Raw genomic sequence first — 27,343 nt, 5'->3', positions numbered from 1 at the left:
CTGACAGTAGTACCAGCAGGCCGGTTTGCAGGGGTATTAGCCAACTACGTCACAGATAACCCAAGACCATGCAAAGTTATGGATTTTTGGCATCCCATGGAATATGGGAACAATAGGGAATTCTATCAGTAAGTATTCTGCCTGTTTCTTGGCTAACACTCCTAATCCAATTCCTTCTTCTAGCAGATTTTTTAAAGATTCTTTACATGCGGTGCTTGGTTTCACCACAAGTTTGCGATATGTTGATTCATTGTCTAAAATGGTATGAACGTGTCTGGGATATAAACAGGAATCTAGAACAACTCCTGCTCCGTGCACTCCTAAGATTTGGAGGACACAGTTATGCGCTGGATATATGGTGAGCACCTCTGCGTTTTCACCTTTAGCCCTTATGTGTATGTATGAACCTTTTAGATGGTTAATCTTTACCTGCTAAGGTGGAAAGGTTGGTTCCAATGCCTAGTTATGGTGGTGTTATGGTATAAATATACATATATAATGTATTTGGGACCATAAGGAGTGAAATGTTATAAAGGAGAACATGTATTACAATATAAAGGTATTTTAGAAAGGTTAAGAGAAGAAATAGTTTGCAGATGCTCTGCCGTCCCTTGAAATTGCAAACAGATGGTGGTCAATCACTTGACCACCCCCCTTAAGCATAAAGGAAACATAAGGGAATACCTGGTGCTCCACCAATGAGCTTTTATGGGAAAGGAAGCTGTAAGGCTTGAATATACAGATGACTCATATGTTATGGAATGTTCTTTGTTCGTCTGATGCTATAAGTATGAACGTTTGTAGTTCAATAAATTAGAAGTATTTTACCTTGAGAAACGTCTCAGTGTATCTGTTACTTCTCCGAGCAGCTCGTTCTACCTATCGATTTGAACCTGCATGGAGATCAAGGCGTAACGTGACCCAAGTTGCGATCACAGTGGTGTCTGTAGACTGGAGTATAGTGTCTGAGGAAGTAAAGGTCCTTTTAGACGGCCCGACACTGACTATTAAAACAAGCGCCGATTGATGATATCGTCGGTAATGTGTGTGGGGGGGCAAACAATCGTTACTACACCCAGACACCGCACCGATACGCCAGTCCAGCTGTCTCCGGGCACTGGACAATATTGCCGGAAGCAGATGGCTCCGTCTACTGCATAGCGGCCGTTCGGCAGAACTGCAGCTCGGCCCCTATTCTTTGACCTGAGCCATCTGCTTCCGGCAGTGTTGTTCGGTGCCCGAAGGCAGCTGGAGTGGCGGATCGGTGCGAGGTCCGGGTGTCGGGCATGCATGGAAAACCCCTTTAATACTGGCGTTTCATACACCCGTCCTATTAAACAGTTTGCTGGAGTAAGATGCAACACATTTATTAACAGGTGAACGACTCTTATTAAATGAGTAGCTTCTTTTAGCTGAAACGTGGCCTGTCATCAGTACTTTCTACGTGCTGCGGCATGCTGTAAGAGCCTGAGGGGATCCGGGAGGGAGTATCGGAGTGGTGAGGTAAGTAAATTTTTAAAATGTATTTTATTGTCTCATTGGGGGGGCATAAAGTCTGATTGGGGGGGAGGTATGGGTCTGGCACGGACCTTTGCCTTGTTACGCCCCTCAGAGATAAATCTGGGCCGCATTATACATATAGATTTCTGCTATAATTTACATCAGTTACTGGCGTAAATTATAGTAAAATTGTTGGCCATTTCTGCTAAGCCCCGCCCATTTTTTGCCCCCCAAAATTTTTACTTTTGTGAATTTTCTACGCTAGTAAACCGTTGTAGAAAGGTTAATATATTCCCCCCAAAAGGCTACAGACCGTAATATAATATCTTTTTTTTTCGTTATCAAAATTTTTTATTAGAAATTAAACAGAGCAGATAAAACATTTTCACAAAACTGCAAAAGTTTGCACGCAGTGCAATACAATAAAGTCAAACTGTAGAAATTGTTACAGAGATATATGAACAATGGTAGGAGGTAGCCTCCCAAACAGAGAAGTAATAGGAAGTAAATAATAAAATCTAATGGTAAGTAACAGTCCCATAACCATAGCAGAAGTAGTGCAATATTTAGGGAAACCAGTCCCAAAACAAATAGCAATGACGGTTAAGTGCAGATTTGAACCCCTTAATGGCAGAGCGGGGAGATACCTCCCCGCTCTGCCGTAGTGTTCAGTGGCGTCCCGCTGTAGCAGCCATAGCGGCTGCTAGCGGAGCCTCCGGCCATGGTGGGGGCCCCCTCATGCCGCGGGCCCCGTAGCAGCCGCTACTGCTGCTACGGCGGTAGTTACGCCACTGGGGAGCACTACACTGGATGCACACGGTAAAGGGAGGGTATTCTGCCATCTGTGCCGTGCCCCCCCGACTGTGCCGGGTACTCCCTGCTCTCCGCTCTTATGGGCACCGTCCCTGTCCTCGCTCCTATACCACAACACACCCGTCACTACACACGAGGCGGGTCTCCTCCGCACCCTCCCAATGGGTGACTACCCTCCTCCCTATCACCGCCCCGGGTTTCCGGCGGAGACTAGAGCCGGCCCTACCTCCTGCTACACAGCAAGCCGGAGACTGAGGGGTGATGCGGCCGGACACTGAACAGCTGTACCCGGGTAAGAGAATAATGGATGGAGGGATCACAGCCATGATACATCCTCATAGCGTCAACAGTGTCGCTGTATTTATTCATTTGCAACTTGTGGCTGTCAGACTGTGGCGAAACTACAACTCCCAGCGTTCTCTGACAGCTGAAGGCTGAGAGTTGTAGTTTCAGGTTGCGGAGTACAGGATTATTTTGGGGGGGGGTTGATTTATAACTGATGCAATGTAAAAGTGTAGTTGCCCATAGCAACCAATCGGATTCCAGCTCTTATTTTTCAGAGAGGCTTTGGAAAATGAAAACAGCAACCTGATTGGTTGCTAACGACAATTACTCCACTTTTCTGTTGCAGCAGTTTGGATAAATCCTCAATATTGTCTCCACTTGTGCGCCCTGCAATGGGGACTACAAATCCCAGCAGATCCTGCAGGTCTCTATGAACTAGATTTTTTTTACCAGAGTATTAAAAAGTGCATCACTCAGTAGTGTTATATAGATGGGTACAAGTGCGGAAAGTGACGATACAGCATCGTTTATGGCGTGTAATAATGTTAATGATGAAGTTTTCTGTGTTGTTTATAAGACATGTTTGACAAGTGTCTCTAGATAACATGTGCCACGCTAGTGCAAAACCCAGAGGTGTTCCGTTTGTACGTAAAAAAACTCCCCGTAAAAAAGAAGTGCATGTCATTTCTTGAGCCGTTTTTCATTCTCAATAGAAAAACTGCTCCAAAAAACGCCTTGAAAACGTTTCTGGTTTAAAAAACGGCTGAAAATCAGTGGGTGTTTTCTCTTGAAAACAGCCCCGTATTTTACAGCCGTATTTTGTTTAGCGTGTGAACGTAGCCTCCGGGTATGTTCACATGCAGAATCAAAAACAGCTGAAAATGACGGAGCTCAAGAAGTGACAGCTCAGGGTATGTTCACACGCTTAACAAAAAACGGCTGTAATATACGGAGCTGTTTTCAAGGGAAAACTGCCTCTGATTTTCAGTCGTTTTTTATGCATCAAGCGTTATTTGATGCGTTTATTGCGGCCGTTTTTTGGAGCGGTTTTTCTATTGACCCAATGAAAAACTACTCAAGAAGTAACATCCCCTTCTTTTTTACAGGGCGTTTTTTTACGTGCCGTTTTTACAAACGGTGCGTCAAAAAATGTCCTGTGGGAACAAAACGCTGTTTTTCCCATTGAAATCAATGGGTAGATGTTTTGAGGCGTTCAGCCTCCGTATTTTCTGCTGAAAATAGGCTGTGTGAACATACCCGCATTCTTTTTACACGCCGTTTTTTTTTACACACCATTTTTTTAAAACGGTGGCATAAAAAATGCCCCGTCTGAACGAAAAGCAGTTTGTAGGGGTTTAGCTACCGTTTTTCAGGCATATTTCAAGGAATTTACACCCCGTAATATGCCCGAAAACACAGTGTGTGAACATATCCTTAACATTTGAAAATAGGTACACCCCCCCCCTTAACCATGGCCGAACAATGTCAGAAGTGACTTGGCAAATTTTCTATTAACTTCCGCATTATAGTTTTTTATTGGCCTCAAGATATAAAGGTAACCCACCAGACAAGTGTGTCCCAACCCCTCCTCAGAAGGAGGGAGCCATTGGTCTAGCTGCTCGAACCCCCAGCGATCAGCTGTTATGTCTGGGGGGAGTGGTGGGACAGCCGCATGTTTTGCCTACGGAGAATGTAGTAATATATGGCGGCAATTCAAATGTATAGGATAGTTATCAGAATAGCTGGAATGTAATACCACATTCTCCCTGTAGTGGCTGCTGAAGGAAAAATGAGTAGCCGATCGTAAACTAGCTGAATGTGACTGGGGTCCCTGGAGATGGACCCATGGCGATCGCTGGATTACCGCCGTGGCTCTCATAATACAGGGGATTGACTGTGATGAGACAATTTTATAAATACTGTATCAAGGAGTTCTAAGTTAATAGAAGATTAACCTCCTCTCAGGACCCGCATCTATTAGCCAGAGTTGAGCGACTGCAGAGAGCGTTTCTAGGTCTGGAGGACCCGGCACGTTCCTGCATTACACAGACAGCTCATTGACTTCAATGGAAACTGTGTAATGCCTCATTTATCCAGTGGTGGTGCTGCAGGGAAATTGAACACTTCCTGACCGTTTCCCACAAGATTTGAGCAGGTCGCTGGGGGTATCATGTCATCAGACTATCATCAGGGAACCTTTATTTTCCATTTGTGTATTCTTCATTTTTTCTTAATGTTTTGCGTTGTGTTTTATTTCCAGAAGCTGAGCGCTGTCATGGTCTATACAATCTCTGGACTATTACTACACATAGTAAACCTTGCTGCTCAAAGCCTGATTGTCTCTGCAGACCAGAATGTCTCTTCCCTGTTTTATCAGATCAATCTACCAGCCGGGCACTTACCCTACTTCTTGCACAATAACCAGGATATGGCCAGATCCTGCAGTCAGGACCCCCACTATCCTTTTAGAGTAAGTCCTACCATACCTAAGCCTAAGACCTTATTCACACGACAGGGTTTTCCGGCCGTTACACGGCCGCAGTAGGAACAATAGACCCCTAATGGGTCTATTCACATGACCGATTTTTTGCCGGCCGTCAAAAAATGGGACATGCCCTATTTTCGGCCGTTCACCCGCCTCCCATAGAAGTCTATGTAGCCGGGTTATACACGGCCATCACTTGAATGTGCTACAAGTGACGGCCGTGTCTTCCGTTGCTCGCTCTCTCCTCCTTCTGCATGTGAGGAGGAGGTTTTTTTTTTGCTTCCTGTAGGAGCGGAATCCCCAATCCCCGGCCACAGCTTCGGCAACGTTGTGGCCGGGGATTCTGCTCCAGGAGCAGTCTGTGATTTCACTGTGTCCATATATGGACATAGTGACACCACAGACTTCTGAAGCGGAATCCCCTGCGATGTCGTCGGGGATTCCGCTCCAGGAGAACTCCCTGCCTTCACTGTCCATATATGGACACCTGACGTCAGGGACTTCTGAAGCGGAATCCCCACCGCTGTGGCCGGGGATTCCGATCCAGGAGAAGTCCCTCACTTCACTGTCCATATATGGACAGTGAAGTGAGGGACATCTCCTGGAGCCGTCCCCTACATGAAAGTAGGGGGGGTGCCATATATGGGGGGTGACTATATGTACAAGGGGGCTGTGTGGCATTACCGACAGGGGGGCTGTGTGGCATTACCGACAGGGGGGCTGTGTGGCATTACCGACAGGGGGGCTGTGTGGCACTGCTGACAGGGGGTCTGTGTGGCACTGCCGACAGGGGGTTTGCGTGGCACTGCCGACAGGGGGGTTGCGTGGCACTGCCGACAGGGGGGTTGTGTGGCACTGCCGACAGGGGGGTTGTGTGGCACTGCCGACAGGGGGGCTGTGTGGCATTGCTTACAGAAGGGCTGTGTGGCATTACCTACAGGGGGCTGTGTGGCACTAGCTACAAGGGTGTCTGTGTGGCATTACCTACAGAGGGAAGTGTGTGGCAAAAAAATTACAAATGAAATTCATCCGATTTTAAAACAGACAGGGAATAACACGGATACAAAATCGGCTGTTAAAAATGGCAACACGGCCCGGAACGGAACCCCTCAACAGAAAGCAACGCTGATGTGAACAGGCCTAACTGTTCTGTTGAGAAACAGGGATTGGGTATCTTTCAATCCTTTGTTCCTTGGAGATAAACAGTATAGTAAACGGTTGTTTAGTTGCCGCTTATCTCTTTTCCCTATAGCAGTAAACATGCACCTGTGGCTGTTTCAGCATCCAAGGTTATGGAGCAGTCGGGGGAGTTCGCTGTCCCATACATGACGCCATTTGTGCTTTATGTGGTCTGTATACAGATGTAGCCGTCTTTATCTTGACTTTTAACGCGTTAAATACACAGTGGCAAGACAGTTTAAGGGTATGTTCACACGATTAACAAAATAAGTCTGAAAATACGGAGCTGTTTTCAAGGGAAAACAGCCCCTGATTTTCAAATGTTTTTTGGGCAACTCGCGTTTTTCACTGCATTTTCTACGGCCGTTTTTGGAGCTTTTTTCAATAGAGACTATGAGAAAACGGCTCCAAAAACGTCCCAAGAAGTGTCCTGCACTTCTTTTGACGAGCCGTCATTTTATGCGCCGTAAGATGACAGCTCGTCTGCACAGAACATCATAAGACCCATTGCAAGCAATGGGCAGATGTTTGCCGACGTATTGGAGCCGTCTTTTCAGGCGTAATTCGTAAAACGCCTCCATTACGTCTGAAAAGAGGTCGTGTGCACATACCCTTACTTTACCTTTTCAATGGCTTTTGTTGTGTGAGCTCACACTGCAGCAAGTTATCAGTCAAGATAAACGTGGCTACATCTGTACATAGTGGAGAACATGTAAAAAGGCTTCTTACAGGTAATGTGTGCTTGTAGACAAGGAGAGACCCGGATCCTTAGAAATCAGTCTGTGATTTTTCTCTCTCAGCTCATGAAGGGTTTTGTACCTTTGTGGAATTCCTGACACAACTAGATTTCTGCTGGGGTTATGGGAAGTTGTGCAGGAAGGAGCGCAGGTTCAGTTATCCGGTCTGTGACCAGGTCGACGCTGGTTGGTATGTGCTTGTTTTACATCCTAAGGCTCCATGCACACGACCGTACATTTCATCCGTAATTACGGACCCATTCATTTCTATGGCCGACGGACACCTTCCCATATATTTACGGGACAATGTCCGTGCCGTAGAAACCTTCCATAAAACATAGGACATGTCCTATTTTTTTTATTTTACGTACCGTGCTCCCATACTTTATAATGGACCACGGCCTGAAAATTTCAGACCGTGATTACGGGCACGGTCATGTACATGGGGCCCGAGACACTATTTTATAACTTTTGTTTCATTAGTAACATGTAATAAAAATGATCTCTAGAATCTCTTCATTTTCAACTAAAGGTCTGGATACTGGAATCTTAAAGGGCAATACTACCCCAGTTCTACATGGATACAGTCAGCCTAAATATCTGTATCGGGGGTGTACACATGATTTTGTAAAGGAGGGGGGATTTTTACATGTTACGCGGAGCGCGCAGACACTTGATAGACACAAGAAAATCCCAGTCACATGGTGCAGGATATATTTATCATATGACTCTATAATGATTGCCCCAAAGCCATAGGAAAACTGCATTTTGGCGACAGACGCACTTTAGAAATATATAATCTCGCTATACAGCACACAAATAAATCAGTAAGAGCTAGAGTGCCCATGATGGTAGCGCCATCAATGCCAGATTAGTGCCACCTGTACAATGTAGTACCATGCAGAGTGCCACTCATACACAATAGGGTCTGCAGAATATAGCCGTATAATCTGTGGTGGTCTTGGGCAGTAATGGCTACATTCCGGGTGATCTACGGTGGTGACGTAACTGTGTCACTACCATTTTGTGTTACATTTTACCCATGCACAGTAAGACCAAGTTCACATGGAGTTTTTTGGCGCGGTTTTTGACGCAGAAACCGCTTCAGAAAACGCCTCCCATTGATTTTAATGGGAGAGCAGAAAAAAGCGCTCTCGGGAAAAAGAACCGTCATGCCCTTTCTTTAGGCGTTTCCATCTCTGACCTCCCATTGACATCATGGCGCTTAATGGCCGCGGCCGAAAAACGCAGCAAAAACTGCGGCAAGTGTTATGCTGGCACGTCAAAATCTGCCTCAAATTTTCAGAAGGAATTTTGAGGCAGATTTTTCCACCTGCAAAAAAAACTCTGTGTGAACAGGGCCTTCTAGGTAGAAATCTGTCAATCAGCGGCGAGTGGGCGGAGGTAGCAGCAGCTCGTAAATAATGGTGTCTTTTCTATAGCGGTGGTGAAGTTCTTCAAAACAGCTTCACTTTAGCAAATAAGTGACAGACAGCAGAAATCAGTGTGTCTGTCAGTACATTATGATGCCCTAAGTGAGCAGCATAATGTAGATGACAGGTTCCCTTTAAATGATAACATTCTGGCTGCTTTCAGCTGCCACTAGAGGGAGCTCACGGTGTACAAATTTATAAAGCTCCTATTGAAGTCATTGGGAACTGTATGATTACAACTGCATCCAGCTCCCCCTGGTGGCAACTTCTGTAATCATTCAGGAGAGACTGAGACAGTGAAAGGTCTATATGGCAAGTTATTCTCCAGCCCTCTGGGCATCTTGTGGGCATTATTGCAGCCATTAGTACAGCGTTTATAGGGTCGCTAGAAGATGCTCAGTAGAGATGTTGGTGCAGATATCTTGGCATGTAAGAAATATGTATAACAAGTAATGACTCCAGCCGTTATTCCATGATTAATGTGATCTTGTTACCCTGGGGCAAAGAACTTGGAAGGCGCTCAAGAAGTATTTTGGAGACAGGCAGACTTTGGTTACGTTATGGAGCGTTTGGCTGAAGCACAAGTCTTCTGTAATCCACGTGAGCAGGTCCGTCTGTCTTGTGCGTTGCTTCTTCTGACTGGTAATCCAGATTGTCTGACATGTCTCTTTATTACAGGGAGACTCTCTCTTGGCCTGTTCCCGCCACCTCCTGCACTGCCGAGCCACCAACCTTTATTTGGACTTACAAAATCCTAGACGATCACAAGACAGGTCTGTAGTGCTTCATATTGAACTATTGGTCCAGTTGACAATAATATTAAAAATAATATTTAAACACATTGAAGGGGATGTCTGTTTTAAAAAATATATATATATATATTTTTAATTACTTTATTAGGGAATTCTGAGTTATTGGTGTAGTCCCTCATTCAGGATCCTCGTCTATTAGCCAGAGCGTTAAAGGAACAGTGTCATGGCAAATAATTTTTTTTATATGTTAAAGATGTTAGTGCTTTAATAAAAACGTTTTTATTCATTTGTGTGTTTGTGTTTTACTTTTTCTTATTTTTACACTTTTTCTTCCCTATGGGGGCTGCCATTTTTTGTTCCATTTCTGTGTGTGTCGATTAACGACACACACAGACATGGAGTACGGCAGCCACAGTCCCATAGGGACTGCGAACGACTCCCGTCCCATTGACTGCCGTGTACGGCGTCTGTGTGGGAACTGCGCATGCGCCGCTCCCACACAGTCCTATTCGAAATTGGCGCCGTCCGGCGCCATTTTCCTGTGGACCGGAAGTCGCGGCCGGACTGTAATATTACTACTTCCGGTCGCGGCTTCCGGACTTGTGCACATGGAACAGCGGCAGCAAACGGAGCGGACGGGCCAGAGGGAGCCGCGGCGGCAGGAGCAGGTAAGAGATTTCAATGTATGTTAGTGTTTGTGTGTGTTTACTACTATATGTAAACCTACTACACTGTGGGTTACCTCAAAAAATGGCGACACGCAGTGTAGCAGGTTAAACCTTTCAAACCCCTCGTTTATCCCGGCACTAGCCAGGATAAAGGAGGGGGGGATGCTGAGAGCTCACTAGAGCGAGGGCTTTTAACCCAATGTTGCAATGCTGCAATTTTGGGAACAGCCCCATCTAGTGGCCAAAAATGGGTAGTATTATAAATTAGAAATAATTTATAATATTACATGGCTCGTGCCAAAAAAAAAAAAAAAAATTTGAACAATGTTTAATCACCCACACACTAAATGTTTAATTTTTAAAAAAAATACATGTTTTTAGGGCAACACCATGCCTTTAAGCGGCTTCAAAGAGCGTCCCTCACTGGAGGACCCAGCACAACAACGCATTTCACAGACAGACCATTTATTTAATTGGGAACTGTGTAATGCTTCATTTCTCCTGTGGTGGCGCTGCAGGGAAATTGAACACTTTCCTCCAGGTTCCCTCTCGGATTACAGCTGATATCTGGGGGTGCTGCCACTGGATGCCCCGTAATCCGCTTATTCACTTTGGTCCCTTGGCGTTCTCCAAAGCAACCCCTTTCTAAATAGGGTTTCCAGTTTTCTATAAAAATCTCATTCACTGTATAATTAAAAGTTATGTAACCTAACAATGTGTTCAGTGCCTCAATTTCTTACCATTTTTAAGATCTGTGATTGCTGTCACTGAATGGCAAACAAAGATACATAGCCCGTTAATGGTTTATTCACACACGGCAGATTTTTTGCAAGCCCCATTCAGATGAACGGGACATTGTCAGAAATTTCTACAAAAAATCTGCCATGTGTGAATATATCCCCTCAGCCTATCCGTGCCCCCTCTATTAATGATCCATGAATGTGTGTGCAGGGCGTGATCAAGACAGATTCAGCCTCTGATTATAAGCAATATTTCCAATTACTTTAAGCAAGCAGAGATCTTAAATGGTAGGTGGTTAAAACATAAAGTATAATAGATTGTTTTTAACTTTTCATTATAAATGTAATTGCCCAATGATCTCTGTAGTATGGAGACTAAACATGCCGATCCTCTGTTCTCCTGGGGGATAAGCCGCTGTTAGAGAGATCTTGCCGCGGTTTCTTCCCCCTCTCCCCATTTAAATAAACCGGCACAAAAAACATTTTATAGTGGGATCAGGTGAAATAGCTGTTGGCCAAACAAACACTCTGCCAACATCTATTGCATATGTATGGCCAGCTTTATGCCTCCATAACAGGTCAAGCTTCAGTTCCCCCATAACTGTGCCCACAGCAGCGCCCATACACTTGCATTATTCACAAGTCTGAGCTGCTCTGTCTTCACATGACAATTAGCGATTACCACTGACGGATTAGGAACTGGTCCGCGCAACAGGATCGATTCTTATTCAGTTGTTTCTATCGGGACAGCAGTGTGGTATCTGGGAATGAAGGGCAGGGCCGATTCTAGCTTTCCTGCTGCCTGAGGCGAAAATGGAAATGGCACAAAAAAAAAAAAAAAATTGTAAGTAAGAAACAACTTGCAAAACGAAACAAGAAAATTAAAGCTGTGTGAACAAAAAAATACATTGGGGCCTGTTCACATCACCGTTCGCTTCCGTTCCGAGGTTCTGTCGGGTGAACCCCGCAACGGAAAGTGAAAGTGACAGCACAGCTTCCGTTTCAGTCACCATTGATCTCAATATCTATGGAAACATCGCTAATGGCTTCCGTTCGTCACCATTCCGGCTGGTTTCCGGTTTTCCGACGGAATCAATAGCGGAGTCGACTACGGAACGGAACGGAATCGAACAGTGATGTGAACAGGCCCTTATTGAACATCATTGTTATAAACTGCAAGGTCTCATAATGCTACAGGCAATTGTGTAGTAAATATCCCTATATTGCCCCAGCTATAAATACTAGTAAAATGACCAGGGCAACGTGTATCCAAAATTCAAACACAAAAATGAAAGAACAATGTCAGTGTTCAAACTTGTGTCAGGGCTCCTTTAATGGCTCTTTACAGTCAGTATAGTAACATATGCGGCACTTTACAGTCAGTATAGTAACACATGCGGCACTTTACAGTCAGTATAGTAATACATGCGGCACTTTACAGTCAGTATAGTAACACATGCGGCACTTTACAGTCAGTATAGTAACACATGCGGCACTTTACAGTCAGTATAGTAACGCACGCTGCACTTTACAGTCAGTATAGTAACACATGCGGCACTTTACAGTCAGTATAGTAACACATGCGGCACTTTACAGTCAGTATAGTAACACATGCGGCACTTTACAGTCAGTATAGTAACACATGCGGCACTTTACAGTCAGTATAGTAATGCACGCTGCACTTTACAGTCAGTATAGTAACACATGCGGCACTTTACAGTCAGTATAGTAACACATGCGTCACTTTACAGTCAGTATAGTAACACATGCGGCACTTTACAGTCAGTATATTAACACATGCGGCACTTTACAGTCAGTATAGTAACACACGCTGCACTTTACAGTCAGTATAGTAATGCATGCGGCACTTTACAGTCAGTATAGTAACGGACGCTGAACGTTACAGTCAGTATAGTAACACATGCGGCACTTTACAGTCAGTATAGTAACACATGCGGCACTTTACAGTCAGTATAGTAACGGACGCTGCACGTTACAGTCAGTATAGTAACGCACGCTGCACTTTACAGTCAGTATAGTTACGCATGCTGCACTTTACATGACCTGCCTAAGTAGAGTCGTGTGTTAATGAACCTTCCCTTACCCCATCCTATCCCCCCACCCCCACCTTTAGGAAAGACACGTGACACCGAGGTTGGATGTGAAATGGCCACAGCAGCCGTTTATTAATTTCACAGTTTTATAAAAACAATTTAAATCCGAAACCTTCGGATAACTAGTTAGGAATCCACCAGAGAATTCCTTCTAATAATTCACATGACCCAACATGGGTCAGAATCGTAAATAACAATTTAACGTTAACATTAACCCGAGCAGAGGAAGTCCTTGAAGCCCTTTCAGATATTCCTTTTTTAAGAACACACCGAGTTAGCCATCTGCAAACCACCAATTACCTCCAGCCGTAAACCAGCTCGGAAGCACCGTTCACCTCTGCAGATGGCTCCAACCACTAGAAGTCCACTTCAAGGGGATAACACCCGATGAAGCCCTCAAGTGATATACCGACCACTAGAAGTCCACTTCAAAGGGATAACACCCGATGAAGCCTTCAAGAGATATACCTTCCACCAGAAGACCACTTCAAAGGGATAACACCCGATGAAGTCTTCAACCATGTACCTTTTTTGGGGGACGCATACCCCCGATGCGACCCCCCACCATTTTGTACTGACTGGCCTCAAGGACTCCCCCCGCCACAGTGAAACAGGCCTTGACCACCTTAAGCCTGTGAGTTCCTCCACACCACCACCGCCCTTTCTATTCCTTCTGCTATCGCCAAGCTCCAAAGATCAATGCCAACCTCGGTCAGATGAACCCCGTCACTCCTCCAGAAATTCCCCACTCCTGACTCCAAATCCCTGTGCCTCACGCAAATGCCCCCGTTTTTTGCCACAAAACGGGACACCGCCCGATTAACTTTAATGCGAGCCTTATTGACTCTCTCCACAGATCTAGCCAACCGCCAATGTTTCCTTGGGACTATGTCCGACCACACTATTACCAACTTGGGATAAGAAACCCACAAACACAACATATCGTGTTTGATATCCCGCACCAACTCACGAAAGGGGCAGACTCCTAAGTCATTCCCACCCACGTGCAACACTAAGACCTCAGGAACCCTATCAAGCCGGGCATATGTCTGGAATTCCGCCAACACCCTGCTCCAAGACATACCTCTAAATCCCAGCCAATGCACAACCGCATCCTGTCGCGGAATGCGCAACTGGCGACCGTCCGGGCGGACGTCTGCCCTCAAAGCCCCCCAGTGCACGTAAGAATGACCCAGCAACCACACCAAACACGGAGGCAAATCTGAAACGGAAAAAACAATTAGACGCCACCATATAACATTTCTTAAGCGTTAACAACAAACCTCATAACATATGGGGGCGGACATAGGACTTAAATCTGTTGGACTCCCAACGACCAATACGCCGCACACCTTCATCATCCAACCCCCAGCGCCCCGCTTCTCTTGCTGCGCCAATCCTGAAGGAATGAGATGAATATGAGCCCGCCTCGACACCAACCGCCGTCAAACATTTTTTAAATACAGCTCCAAACTGAAACCTGGACAAAAATGACCCGTCCACATGACGTAACAAAGGCAAATCTGGAGACCCCCCTTTTGGCTTAAAACCCTGCATGCACTCTACTGGGCACATAACCGACCCCGGGAGGGCGAACAAAACTATCAGCTTACCCTTCCCCAATTGGTCAGTTTTTGACCGACGCAACCATACCTCCAGGCGATCTGCGAATAGACTCACCTCCCCAGATCTCAGCCCCCCTGCCTGCTTGGTACTTGGCGACACCAACTCACCTATCCTAAATGCCCCAAAGAACGCTAACGAAAAAGCTTACCGAAACAAATCCATTTAGTCTGAAGAACGACAGACCGATGCTAATGAACCGCCCAACGCGCTAAGCAAAGCAAACGACACAGGCCTTCTACTATCCGCCTCCACTCTACCTCGGCGCAACCCCTTCAAAGCCTGCAACACCAGAAATTCCTTCGATACATCCTGAAAGCCTCGCATCTTAAAACCAAACACCACCGCAGATATGAACCGGTTCACCTTTGCCACTGAAAACCCCGCCTCCCAGGCGTCCCCTAACCAGTACAAAAGTGCCACCAACCTGTCTCTATCCGTATTGACGTCACCCAACTCTCTTACCCACTCCTCCCACTGCCTCCAACACGCAGCATAAGCACTCCACGTCGTGCGCGCCAAAGACCTTTGTAACAGTTGTTCTACGGGACCGAGACCAGATCCCAAAGATGTTCCGGACAAGCCAAACCGAGATGTTCCGCTCCCGGTGCCAATTGCCGAAACCGGTCCCACTGCGAGCGAGAAAGAGCATCAGCGATACAGTTCCGTACTCCCGGCACATGCACTGCCACCACCCACGCGTTCAACGACAAACACACCAACACTAAATGTCGCAACAATTGAACTACCGGAGGAGAGGACGCCGTGATGTTATTAATGGCCAGCACCACCCCCATGTTGTCGCAGTAAAAACGAACCTTCTTATCCCTGAGCCTGTCCCCCCAAATGGTAGCCGCCACCACGATGGGGAACAGCTCGAGCAGGGCCAGATTCCGCGTGAGTCCACTGGACACCCAACTAGCCGGCCATTGACCTGCGCACCACGGACCTCCCCCGTAAGCTCCAAAACCGCCCGCCCCAGCCGCATCCGTAAAAATATTCAAATCACTCGTATCCTGCGCTGGGGCCATCCATAGCGAGCGACCATTGTACTGGCCCAAGAAGTCATTCCAAACCTGAAGATCAGCTCGGTGCTCCTCCTTGAGCCGCACAAAATGATGCGGCGCACGCACTTCCGCCGTTGCCGCCGCCAACCTTCTACCAAACACCCTCCCCATTGGCATAATCCGGCAGGCGAAATTCAACTTCCCCAGCAGCGACTGAAGCTCCCGCAGCGTCATTTTCTTCAGTCTACAAGCCCACCGTACCTCCAGCCTCAAAGCACCCAACTTATCCGCAGGGAGACGACACTCCATTGCCACCGAGTCTATTTCAATTCCCAAAAAACAAATCGTCGCTACCGGGCCCTCCGTTTTTTCTGGCAACAAAGGGATCCCAAAATCCCTCGCCACCTTCTGTAGTGCATAAAGCAAATTACCGCAAACCGGCGAACCCCCCGGGCCAACGCACAAAAAATCATCTAAGTAATGGATCAACGAGTCGACCCCGGATACTCCCCTCGTTACCCACTCCACGAAGCTACTAAACGCCTCGAAGTATGCACAAGAAAGGGAACACCCCATCGGAAGGCACCGATCCACGTAAAAAGCCCCATTCCAAAAACAACCCAACAGCCGTTGGCTTTCTGGATGAACTGGCAACAACCTGAACGCCGCCTCGATGTCGGTTTTTGCTAGCAGCGCACCTGGACCTGCAGCCCGCACTAAACCCACCGCCTTATCGAATGAGGTATAGACTACGGAGCACAACTCGTGATCAATCCCGTCATTTACCGACGAACACTTGGGATATGATAAGTGTTGAATCAAACGAAATTTTCCGGGCTCGCGCTTAGGAACAATACCCAACGGGGACACAACTAAATCTTTTACAGGCGACTCAACAAAAGGCCCCGACATGCGACCCAACGAAACTTCTTTTAACAATTTTTCCGACACGACTTTGGCATGCAAGTATGCCGATTTTAAATTCCTCCACGTAACCGGAACCTCATAAGGAGGCGGAGGAATAACAAAACCAACCCAAAACCCTTCGTAAAGCAACTTAGCCGCCGCCCTATCCGGATACTCATTTAGATAAGGGGCCATCTTTTCCACCCTCACCGGTGACACCCCCTTGGCCAGCCGCGGAGGACTGGTTCCCTGACCTCTTTTTTCGCAGACATTTTGCCGCCCCGTGTGATGCACCATTACACTCGGAACACACATGCTTGAACTTGCACGTGGCCCCGAACTTACACTGGCCTTCATTAAATTGCCAGCAAAAGCCCGCCTTTCCCCCGCCGCCTTGTCCAACCTGGCTAGACTGGCCTTCTTGGCCGGCGCTCCCGGGAAAAGACTGCCTAACCGGAGCCGTAACCCGTAACCAGAGAGCAATATCCTTCTGGTCCCACCGAATCGCCGGCCGAATCGCCGGCCGAACCGCTTTCCGCTGACGGAATTGCTCATCATATCGCAGCCACGCCTGACACCCATACGCCCTATGAGCCTCCCCAATGGCATCAAAATAACAAAACAACGCCGAACAATTTTCCGGTGCCTTTTCCCCTATCACACTAGCCAATATGGCGAACGCCTGCGACCAATTAACGAACGTCTGCGGGATAAGCCTATACCGCCGCCGTTCCTCCTCGTCCTTTTTACTCTCGTCCCGCTTGCCCTTATCCAAATTAAATTTAGCGAGCGGCAAGAGAGAAAAAATCTCAACATATTCGTCCTTCCAGATCCGCTCACGCACCTCCTGCTTTAAATGCGCCCCCAACGGACCTTCGAAACAAACGTACACCTCCCCACGAGCACGGTCATCAATACGCACCCGATCGCCATCTTTTTGTGCCTCGGTCTGTACCGACACCGCGACCGCCTCCCTAACCGCCAGCACGGGCTGCGCCTGTAACAATCCCACGTCCCTGGGGCCCTGCCACACTACCGCCGGGGACACTTCCGTGACTACCGGCGCCGCCGCCCTATCTAGGCGCCCGACCAGCTCCCTCAAGCAACCCACTAAATCTGCCAGACCCGCGCCATCGCGCCCGCCCGCGCCACTACCGGCCACCGATGCGACGCTAGCCGCCCCCCCCGCCGACACCCGACATAAAAATCGCTGGATATGACAATGATGGAGTTACACACTCACCGGGCCGCACAGGCGCTGTGTTCCCGTCAGCCGGACCATCCTGACCTCGACGATACGCGTCCAGTTCACCTTCCTCCAGCTCTTCTCTCGCACACGACTGGCCATCCCACCGACATCTTCGGATCGGAGATGATGAAGCGCTGACCGATGGGCCGGCAACCTGCCGCCCGACCGATGGAACCCAGACTTCCGACCGGACCTGTTGCCTCAACGTCGCTGCAGATCTAGGCGTCCGTCTCGATGATCCTGAAGAAGCCTGCCCCCTGGCCGGAACATCACCAGGCGGGGCGGCCGTACTTTGTCCTCCAAATCTTCCATCCGATGGGGGAGGGGTGACAGGGAGCCCGGCCTGCGACTCCCTGCTTACCGCCGGACCCCGTCGCGGCTTGAGATTCCTGCCAGGACGCAGGGCCTGGGAAGGGGCGGTCCTCCCAGCTGCCTGGCCTGCAGCGTCCGAGATCGGGCTCCCTCTGCGACGCCGTGTCCGCGGGACTGCCTCAGGACTGAGGCGCTCTGGAGGTCGGGACCGCCGGGAGGGACGGGTCGACCCGGCCTGCGTCGCCGTCACCCCCGGCAACGCTCTCTGCCTGCTCGGAGCAGGAGCGGTTGTTGCCGACTCCCCCCCCGCCGCCATTCTAGGAAGGGGGCCGGGGGAGGGGAGCCTGTCTCCTGCAACAGACCCCGAACGCCGGGCCTGATGTGGCAAAACGGCGTCCGGGATCCTCGCTAATGCAGCCACGGTCTCCTCCAGCCATCCGAGACCGTGGTGCACAGCAGCTGCACGCAGCTGCTCTAATAAAACTGCCTCCGACATATTTACGAGCGCGGGCAACGGGGAGCTTGTCTTCCCTGTGCTACTCCTCCCGCTGCTTCCGGCTCAATGCCGAAAACAGCGGGAAGCGCAGCAACGGCCCCCTGACTCCTCCTTGTCCCCCCCTCCGACTCCCTCCAACTCTCCCTCACCTGTTAACCCTTTCCCTACCAGGGAGGTCATGGAGGCTTCCCCTTAAGCCCTGCAGGCTGCGTCCAGCCCCTTCTGTCAGTATACTTACGCACGCTGCACTTTACAGTCAGTATAGTAACGCACGCTGCACTTTACAGTCAGTATAGTAACGCATGCGGCACTTTACAGTCAGTATAGTAACGGACGCTGCACGTTACAGTCAGTATAGTAATGCATGCTGCACTTTACAGTCAGTATAGTTACGCATGCTGCACTTTACAGTCAGTATAGTAACGCGCGCTGCACTTTACAGTCAGTATAGTAACACATGCTGCACTTTACAGTCAGTATAGTAACGCATGCTGCACTTTACAGTCAGTATAGTAACACATACGGCACTTTACAGTCAGTATAGTAACACATGCGGCACTTTACTGTCAGTATAGTAACACATGCGGCACTTTACAGTCAGTATAGTAACACATGCGGCACTTTACAGTCAGTATAGTAACACATGCGGCACTTTACAGTCAGTATAGTAACACATGCGGCACTTTACAGTCAGTATAGTAACACATGCGGCACTTTACAGTCAGTATAGTAACGCATGCGGCACTTTACAGTCAGTATAGTAACACATGCTGCTCTTTACAGTCAGTATAGTAACACATGCGGCACTTTACAGTCAGTATAGTAACGCATGCGGCACTTTACAGTCAGTATAGTAACGCACGCGCCACTTTACAGTCAGTATAGTAACGCACGCTGCACTTTACAGTCAGTATAGTAACGCATGCGGCACTTTACAGTCAGTATAGTAACGGACGCTGCACGTTACAGTCAGTATAGTAACGCATGCTGCACTTTACAGTCAGTATAGTTACGCATGCTGCACTTTACAGTCAGTATAGTAACGCGCGCTGCACTTTACAGTCAGTATAGTAACACATGCTGCACTTTACAGTCAGTATAGTAACGCACGCTGCACTTTACAGTCAGTATAGTAACGCACGCTGCACTTTACAGTCAGTATAGTAACACATGCGGCACTTTACAGTCAGTATAGTAATGCATGCAGCACTTTACAGTCAGTATAGTAACGCACGCTGCACTTTACAGTCAGTATAGTAACACATGCGACACTTTACAGTCAGTATAGTAACGCATGCGTCACTTTACAGTCAGTATAGTAACGCATGCGGCACTTTACAGTCAGTATAGTAACGCACGCTGCACTTTACAGTCAGTATATTAACGCACGCTGCACTTTACAGTCAGTATAGTAACGCATGCGGCACTTTACAGTCAGTATAGTAACGGACGCTGCACTTTACAGTCAGTATAGTAACGGACGCTGCACTTTACAGTCAGTATAGTAACGCATGCGGCACTTTACAGTCAGTATAGTAACGCACGCTGCACTTTACAGTCAGTATAGTAATGCACGCTGCACTTTACAGTCAGTATAGTAACGCACGCTGCACTTTACAGTCAGTATAGTAACGCATGCGGCACTTTACAGTCAGTATAGTAATGCACGCTGCACTTTACAGTCAGTATAGTAACGCATGCGGCACTTTACAGTCAGTATAGTAACGGACGCTGCACTTTACAGTCAGTATAGTAACGCACGCTGCACTTTACAGTCAGTATAGTAACGCATGCGGCACTTTACAGTCAGTATAGTAACGGACGCTGCACTTTACAGTCAGTATAGTAACGCATGCTGCACTTTACAGTCAGTATAGTAACGCACGCTGCACTTTACAGTCAGTATAGTAACGCACGCTGCACTTTACAGTCAGTATAGTAACACATGCACCACTTTACAGTCAGTATAGTAACGCCTGCTGCACTTTACAGTCAGTATAGTAACACATGCGGCACTTTACAGTCAGTATAGTAACACATGCGGAACTTTACAGTCAGTATAGTAACACATGCTGCAGTTTACAGTCAGTATAGTAATGCCTGCTGCACTTTACAGTCAGTATAGTAACACATGCGGAACTTTACAGTCAGTATAGTAACACATGCGGCACTTTACAGTCAGTATAGTAACGCACGCTGCACTTTACAGTCAGTATAGTAACACATGCGGCACTTTACAGTCAGTATAGTAACGCATGCTGCACTTTACAGTCAGTATAGTAACACGTGCTGCTCTTTACAGTCAGTATAGTAACGGCTGCTGCACTTTACAGTCAGTATAGTAACACATGCGGCACTTTACAGTCAGTATAGTAACACATGCGGAACTTTACAGTCAGTATAGTAACACATGCGGCACTTTACAGTCAGTATAGTAACGCATGCAGCACTTTACAGTCAGTATAGTAACACATGCGGCACTTTACAGTGAGTATAGTAACGCCTGCTGCACTTTACAGTCAGTATAGTAACACATGCTGCACTTTACAGTCAGTATAGTAACACATGCGGCACTTTACAGTCAGTATAGTAACACATGCGGCACTTTACAGTCAGTATAGTAACACATGCGGCACTTTACAGTCAGTATAGTAACGCACGCTGCTCTTTACAGTCAGTATAGTAACACACGCTGCTCTTTACAGTCAGTATAGTAACGCACGCTGCACTTTACAGTCAGTATAGTAACACATGCGGCACTTTACAGTCAGTATAGTAACACATGCGGCACTTTACAGTCAGTATAGTAACACATGCGGCACTTTACAGTCAGTATAGTAACACATGCGGCACTTTACAGTCAGTATAGTAACACATGCTGCACTTTCTTTCTGTCCACGTCTATTGGATCTGTACTACCAATCCGTAATATTTGTAAACCGAAACTGCACAGACCAGACTAGGAATGAATGTGATCATCGAGCCAGTAATATCATCTGAAAACTATTCACTGCATGTTCAGGTCTTAAAGAGGCTCTGTCACCAGATTTTGCAACCCCTATCTCCTATTGCAGCAGATCGGTGCTGCAATGTAGATAAGAGTAACGTTTTTTTATTTTTTTTAAACGAGCATTTTTGGCCAAGTTATGACCGTTTTTATATTTATGCAAATGAGGCTTTCTAAAGTACAACTGGGTGTGTATGTACATCAGGGCGTTTTTACTTCTTTTACTAGCTGGGCGTTGTGTATAGAAGTGAATGATGCTGACGAATCGTTACCACCCAGCTTCTGGCAGTGCAGACACACAGCGTGTTCTCGAGAGATCACGCTGTGACGTCACTCACTTCCTGCCCCAGGTCCTGCATCGTGTCGGACGAGCGAGGACACATCGGCACCAGAGGCTACAGTTGATTCTGCAACAGCATCGGCGTTTGCAGGTAAGTCGATGTAGCTACTTACCTGCAAACGCTGATGCTGCTGCAGAATCAACTGTAGCCTCTGGTGCCGATGTGTCCTCGCTCGTCCGACACGATGCAGAACTTGGGGCAGGAAGTGAGTGACGTCACAGCGTGATCTCGCGAGGACACGCTGTGTGTCTGTGAACAGCCAGAAGCTGGGCGTTGTGAAGAGAAGTGGATGATTATGATTCGTCAGCATCATACACTTCCATTCCCAACGCCCAGCTAGTAAAAGAAGTAAACACGCCCCGATGTAACACACACAATACACGCCCAGTTGTACTTTTACTGTAAACACGCCCAGTTGTACTTTAGAAAGCCTCATTTGCATAAATATAAAAATGGTCATAACTTGGCCAAAAATGCTCGTTTAAAAAAAAAAAAAAAACGTTACTGTAATCTACATTGCAGCGCCGATCTGCTGCAATAGGAGATAGGGGTTGCAAAATCTGGTGACAGAGCCTCTTTAAAGGGGTTGCCCAAGATTAAATGTTATCCCCTCTCTACAGGACAGGACATAACATGCTGATCAGTGGGGGTCCCTTGTACCCCTGAGTTAATGACGCTGCAGGTCAAGCATACACCCTGCCGCTCCAGTTACTCAGGGGTACAAGGGACCACCGTTCCAGTTATCAGTGGGGGTCCCAGTGGTCAGACCCCCACCGATCAGCATGTTATGTCCTGTCCTGTAGACAGGGGATAACATTTAATCTTTGAACAACCCCTTTAACTTCAAGGGGCAAAAATGTATATTTAGAAAAAAAGGCATATGGAACAGTAGCAAAGCAAAAAATAAACTGTGCACAGCCTATAAATACATATGTACCAGCAGTGTATATACCGCACAGATCCATATATAGCAGCAGTGAATATACCGCACAGATCCATATATAGCAGCAGTGTATATACCGCACAGATCCATATATAGCAGCAGTGTATATACCGCACAGATCCATATATAGCAGCAGTGTATATACCGCACAGATCCATATATAGCAGCAGTGAATATACCGCACATATAAATATATACCAGCAGTGTATATACCGCACAGATCCATATATAGCAGCAGTGTATATACCGCACATATAAATATATAGCAGCAGTGAATATACCGCACAGATCCATATATAGCAGCAGTGTATATACCGCTCTGATCCATATATAGCAGCAGTGAATATACCGCACATATAAATATATACCAGCAGTGTATATACCGCACAGATCCATATATAGCAGCAGTGTATATACCGCACATATAAATATATAGCAGCAGTGAATATACCGCACAGATCCATATATAGCAGCAGTGTATATACCGCACAGATCCATATATAGCAGCAGTGAATATACCGCACAGATCCATATATAGCAGCAGTGAATATACCGCACAGATCCATATATAGCAGCAGTGAATATACCGCTCTGATCCATATATAGCAGCAGTGTATATACCGCACAGATCCATATATAGCAGCAGTGTATATACCGCACAGATCCATATATAGCAGCAGTGAATATACCGCTCTGATCCATATATAGCAGCAGTGAATATACCGCACAGATCCATATATAGCAGCAGTGAATATACCGCTCTGATCCATATATAGCAGCAGTGTATATACCGCACAGATCCATATATAGCAGCAGTGTATATACCGCACAGATCCATATATAGCAGCAGTGAATATACCGCACAGATCCATATATAGCAGCAGTGTATATACCGCTCTGATCCATATATAGCAGCAGTGAATATACCGCACATATAAATATATACCAGTAGTGAATGTTATCAGCCACAGTCCGCCCTTCTCCTCCTCTTCTCATCCAATAACATGTGGAGGCCGAGGAGAGGTGCAGAGTTGCCATACTCACTCGTTAGACGCGCTCTCTATATCGTGGTCCGCAGGGGCGTGCGCTTCTCCGCTGCAAGCTCTGTTGTGAACTTGTGATATTCTGCACACAGGGGCGGATATAGGACTGAAATCTAGGGCAGGGGTGGAAAAAACACAAACTGTGAACAGACCATATTTTCCCCCCTCCTCCCCCTAACACACCCCCCCCCCCCTATTGAACTCTGTCACCTGTTAACGGAAAAATCATCTGTCAGAAGGAAAAATGTTTCCCCGATGAGTACAAGAAAGCCCCACCTGGGAATTAGACTTTCTTGTACTCCACAATGGGGAAACATTTTTTCCCTCTGGTGGCTAACTTTTCAGTTGACAGGAAGCAGAGTTACATGAAGGGAAATTATTTTTCCTTGACCTCTAGTTTCTATTGTGGTGCAGGGGAGAAAAAAGTATAGGTTTTATATTTGTAATACTGCTAACTTTTATTTTTTTGCTATGTTCGGCTGGACCATTTAGACTAAGGGTATGTGCACACGTAGTGACCAAAAACGTCTGAAAATACCGAGCTGTTTTCAAGGGAAAACAGCCCCTGATTTTCAGACGTTTCTTGAGCAACTCGCGTTTTTCGCGGCGTTTTTTACGTCCGTTTTTGGAGCTGTTTTCATTGGAGTCTATGAGAAAACGGCTCCAAAAACGTCCAAAGAAGTGTCCTGCATATAATGTATATAAGTTTCCTGCACTTCTTTGACAAGGCAGTCATTTTACGCGTCGTCGTTTGACAGCTGTCAAACGACGACGCGTAAATTACAGGTCGTTGGCACAGTACGTCGGCAAACCCATTCAAATGAATGGGCAGATGTTTGCCAACGTATTGTAGCCCTATTTTTAGACGTAAAACGAGGCATAATACGCCTCGTTTACGCCTGAAAATAGGTCGTGTGAACCCAGCCTTAGGCCTCATTTACACGAGCGTGTGCGTTTTGCGCACGCAAAAAAACGCTGCGTTTTGCGTGCGCAAAAGGCAATTGACAGCTCCGTGTGTCATCCGTGTATGATGCGCGGCTGCGTGATTTTCGCGCAGCCGCCATCATAGAGATGAGGTAGTCGACGGCCGTCACTGTCCAAGGTGCTGAAAGAGCTAACTGATCGGCAGTAACTCTTTCAGCACCCTCGACAGTGAATGCCGATCACAATCTACACCAACCTGTGAATAAAAAAAGACGTTCACACTTACCATGAACTGCCTGCTTCCTCCAGTCCGGTCTCCCGGCCGTTGCCTTGGTGACGCGTCCCTCTCTTGTCATCCGGCCCCACCTCCCAGGATGACGCGGCAGGCCATGAGACCGCTGCAGCCTGTGATTGGCTGCAGCCTGTGCTTGGCCTGTGATTGGCTGCAGCTGTCACTTGGCCTGAATTGTCATCCCGGGAGGTCGGACTGGAGGAAGAAGCCGAGAGTTATCGGTAAGTCAGAACTTCTTTTTTTTTTTACACGTATATGTATATTGTGATCGAAAGTCACTGTCCATGGTGCTGAAACAGTTTAAGTCTTTCAGCACCGTGGGCAGTGACTGTCTCCTGACGTCGCGTACCCGAACATTTTTTGCCGGGTTCGGTTAAAACGAGTTCGGCCGAACCCGGTGAAGTTCGGTGCGCTCATCTCTAATTTGACACTCCGTTTGGATGTTTGTAACCAGAAAAGCACGTGGTGCTTTTCTGTTTACATTCATCCTTTTGACAGCTCTTGCGTGATTTTCGCGCATGCAACGCAGGACCGTCAGTGTGGCATGCGTTGTTTTCACGCACCCATTGAAGTCAATGGGTGCGTGTTGCGTGAAAAACGCAAGAATATAGAACATGTCGTGAGTTTTACGCAACGCACTCACGCTGCGCAAAATTCACGCATCGTCTAAACAGCCCCATAGACTATTATAGGTGCGTACGACACGCGTGAAAAGCACGCGCGTCGCACGCGCGTATAATACGCTCGTGTAAATGAGGCCTTAGTCATAGATTAGTTGGACTACTTCGATAATGTACTTTTTTTTTTTTTTATAAAATGGTGAAAGAGGGTTGTGCGGGGGAGTTTTTATTTCAATAAAAAATGTTTTCTTATGTCTTTGTTTTTTTTTTAAATTATATTACCGGCCGGCCTTAGGTTGGATGGCGCACTGTGCGGGGGACTCTATTGCTGCCCTCTACAAATACAGGCAAATATACACATATATATATATATATATATATATATATACACACACACACACACACACACACACACACACACACACACACACACACACACACACACACACAAAGCATGTATACATATAAAGACACATATATACACACACACAGACAATCAGACACAAGGCATGTATACATATACAGACACATATATATATATATATATATATATATACACACACACACACACACACACACACACCACACAGACAGACACAAGGCATGTATGCATATACAGACACATATATACACACACACACACACACACACACACACAAAGCATGTATACATATAGAGACACATATATACACACACATAGACAGACAGTCAGACACAAGGCATGTATACATATATACACACACACACACACAAAGCATGTATACATATAGAGACACATATACACACACACACATACAGACAGACAGACACAAGGCATGTATACATATACAGACACATATATATATATATATATATATATATATATATACTCACACACACACACACACACACACACACACACACACACACACATACAGACAAAGCATGTATACATATAGAGACACATATATACACACACATAGACAGACAGTCAGACACAAGGCATGTATACATATATACACACTCACAGGAACTTACCATCTCTCCAGCTGCACAGGTTTCTTGCAGGTCGGACTGTGGGCGGAGCTTCCTCCTCGGCTCTGCACTTGCTTCCTCTGCTTCCTCAGTGTGTGTAACGAGGAGCAGAGAATATAGAGTCCAAAGCACGGCCTGCACAGTTGCGCCCCCTACATGGTGGGAGGATGCAGCACCATGTCGCACACCTCTAAGGCTGTCCAATGCAGTCAGTCAGATGCCCCCCTCTTGTCAGTGTGGTAGCAGCCCATCACTTTTAAATTAGTGAGGGCAGGAGGCTGAGCGCAGTAATTGGCACTCTGCCGCTCTAGTCTTTATCAACACCTCAGCCTCCTGTCCTCAACTCATTACTTACCAGCTGCTCTTCTTTTCTTCAGGAGAGAGCGTTCGGCCGCTCCTCCCGAAGTCCTCCAGGTTCCCTATGCTCCTCTCTCGCGGCGCGTGCAGCGTCACAGAGGGGGAGTGTACTAGCAGACGTGCGCCTATCATGCTGCACGTCCTTTTAACCCCTCAGATGTGGCGGTCACCACATCTGGGTGGTTTTAGAGGGAGGGGGCTCCCTCTCTCACCCCACCAGCACACCCACGATGCGATCGGTGGATAAAAGAGGCCCCCAGGTCTGCCTCTAATGAATGCCAGAGACATGGCCTAACAGATGCCTGTCAGTGTAAAACTGGCAGGCAATAATACACTACAGTACAGAAGTATTGCAATGTATTATGAAAGCAATCAAATGATCGCATAGTAAAGTCCAATAGTGGGACTAAAAAAAAGTTTAAAAAAAGCTTAATAAATGTAATTAATAAATAAAAACCTCAATTAAAAAACAATTAATTAAAAACCCACTTCTTCCCCTAACA

The 27,343-nt window shown here is 46.9% G+C and overlaps 2 long non-coding RNA genes across 5 annotated transcripts; one reads left to right on the top strand and one right to left on the bottom strand.

Moving 5' to 3' along the window:
• Positions 1-2,435: 2,435 nt before the first annotated feature.
• On the top strand, positions 2,436-9,453 carry LOC142698988 (uncharacterized). Of its 3 annotated transcripts, none has more exons than XR_012865904.1 (5): positions 2,436-2,605; positions 4,859-5,068; positions 8,939-9,040; positions 9,111-9,205; positions 9,333-9,453. It is a non-coding gene; the product is annotated as an uncharacterized LOC142698988 (long non-coding RNA). The 3 variants fall into 3 exon arrangements; XR_012865903.1 differs by lacking the exon at positions 2,436-2,605 and adding an exon at positions 2,927-3,022; XR_012865905.1 differs by lacking the exon at positions 2,436-2,605 and adding an exon at positions 4,715-4,753.
• Positions 9,454-10,300: 847 nt separating this feature from the next.
• LOC142698987 (uncharacterized) lies at positions 10,301-26,918 on the bottom strand. 2 transcript variants are annotated; one of them, XR_012865902.1, is made up of 3 exons: positions 26,839-26,918; positions 23,635-23,746; positions 10,301-11,394 (listed from the first exon to the last, which is right to left on the bottom strand). It is a non-coding gene; the product is annotated as an uncharacterized LOC142698987 (long non-coding RNA). The 2 variants fall into 2 exon arrangements; XR_012865901.1 differs by lacking the exon at positions 26,839-26,918 and adding an exon at positions 26,487-26,588.
• Between the last annotated feature and the right edge of the window lie 425 nt (positions 26,919-27,343).

This window comes from Rhinoderma darwinii, unplaced genomic scaffold (assembly GCF_050947455.1).
Source record: "Rhinoderma darwinii isolate aRhiDar2 unplaced genomic scaffold, aRhiDar2.hap1 Scaffold_106, whole genome shotgun sequence".
NCBI lineage: Eukaryota > Metazoa > Chordata > Amphibia > Anura > Rhinodermatidae > Rhinoderma > Rhinoderma darwinii.
The sequence above is the reverse complement of the archived record's forward strand: the minus strand, read 5'-3'. Positions and strand labels throughout refer to the sequence as shown.